Below are 1,600 nucleotides of genomic sequence, written 5' to 3' on the forward strand. Positions count from 1 at the left end.
CTCGATTGATAACTCCACTGGTAAGGTTCTCATCGCATACTACAGCTAGCTCGGCACAAGCTGCACAACTTTTTCGTGACATCGAAGTTCCTGCTTGCAAGCACAATTTGAAACCGCATGCGGCGGCTCGTGAATTTGGGCGGTTGTTTCATCTCCGCAACGCGTTCTGAGGTACCGGGCGGTCATTCATCATTCCTGCAAGGAGTTCTGCTCTAGGTGAATAGCTCTTTTTTATGCACGGACAACGCTTTATTAACGTTGTTTTTCCCCTGAACTGGCACGGTTGGGCCAACCGCACGGAATGGTACGAAAACACCGACTCTGTTTAGTGGAAATTTTTCGGTAAGACTGATCTATGCAGTCGATAAGCTGCACCTCTCAGTTTAATAACCATCTCGAGTGTATTGTAATGAATCAGCTTCTTGTTTCGATCAAGGGACCTTTGGGTTACGAGCCCAACACGCTATCCACTGCGCCCAGCTTCTCATGCGTACAAACTCCTGTATCGCCCTGACGTGCTGAGCATAACTGTTCCACTATAGCCTAGAGACCCTTCTCTCGTTGATACGAACTGCACCGCCCGGGAATTGAATCCGGACCATCTGCTTGGAAGGCAGATATCCTAACCATTAGACTAGCGGTGCATATCATTTATGTAGTGATTGAGTATTCCTGTGATACTTGTAGAGGGACATCTGAATCCCTTCTCGGACGTACCGTCGTCAACCATCCCGCGGCCAAGAGTCTGATTAGGCCTTAAGCGCGTACCTGAGATCGCGAACTGCTACTATATCTCTCCCATGGTAGGCCGCATTCTATCTCGGTTGATAGCTCCAACTGGTAAGGTTCTCATCGCATACTACAGCTAGTTCGGCACAAGCTGCACAACTTTTTCGTGACATCGAAGTTCCTGCTTGCAAGCACATTGTGAAACCGCATGCGGCGGCTCGTGAATTTGGGCTGTTGTTTCATCTCCGCAACGCGTTCTGAGGTACCGGGCGGTCATTCATCATTCCTGCAAGGAGTTCTGCTCTAGGTGAATTGCTCTTTTCTATGCACGGACAACGCTTTATTAACGTGGTTTTTCCCCTGAACTGGCACGGTTGGGCCAACCGCACGGAATGGTACGAAAACACCGACTCTGTTTAGTGGAAATTCTTCGGTAAGACTGATCTATGCAGTCGATAAGCTGCACCTCTCAGTTTAATAACCATCTCGAGTGTATTGTGATGAATAGCAGCTCCTTGTTTCGATCAAGGGACCTTTGGGTTATGAGCCCAACACGCTATCCACTGCGCCAAGCTGCTCATGCGTTCAAACTCCTGTATCGCCCTGACGTGCTGAGCATAACTGTTCCACGATAGAATAGAGGCTCTTCTCTCGTTGATACGAACTGCACCGCCCGGGAATCGAACCCGGACCATTTGCTTGGAAGGCAGATATCCTAACCATTAGACTAGCGCTGCATATCACTTATGTAGTGATTGAGTATTCCTGTGATACTTGTAGAGGGACATCTGAATCCCTTCTCGGACGTACCGTCGTCAACCATCCCGCGGCCAAGAGTCTGATTAGGCCTTAAACGCGTACCTGAGATCGC

General features: G+C 49.1%; 3 non-coding genes across 3 annotated transcripts; all 3 read right to left on the reverse strand.

The window, feature by feature from the left end:
- Positions 1–572: 572 nt before the first annotated feature.
- Positions 573–644, reverse strand: Pmar_PMAR003816. The gene has a single exon. It is a non-coding gene; the product is annotated as a tRNA-Gly (tRNA).
- Positions 645–1,234: 590 nt separating this feature from the next.
- On the reverse strand, positions 1,235–1,307 carry Pmar_PMAR003817. Its single transcript has one exon. It is a non-coding gene; the product is annotated as a tRNA-Met (tRNA).
- An 87-nt stretch (positions 1,308–1,394) lies between these two features.
- On the reverse strand, positions 1,395–1,466 carry Pmar_PMAR003818. Its single transcript has one exon. It is a non-coding gene; the product is annotated as a tRNA-Gly (tRNA).
- Between the last annotated feature and the right edge of the window lie 134 nt (positions 1,467–1,600).

The sequence above is a fragment of the Perkinsus marinus genome (genome assembly GCF_000006405.1).
Source record: "Perkinsus marinus ATCC 50983 genomic scaffold scf_1104296934072, whole genome shotgun sequence".
Lineage (NCBI taxonomy): Eukaryota > Perkinsozoa > Perkinsida > Perkinsidae > Perkinsus > Perkinsus marinus.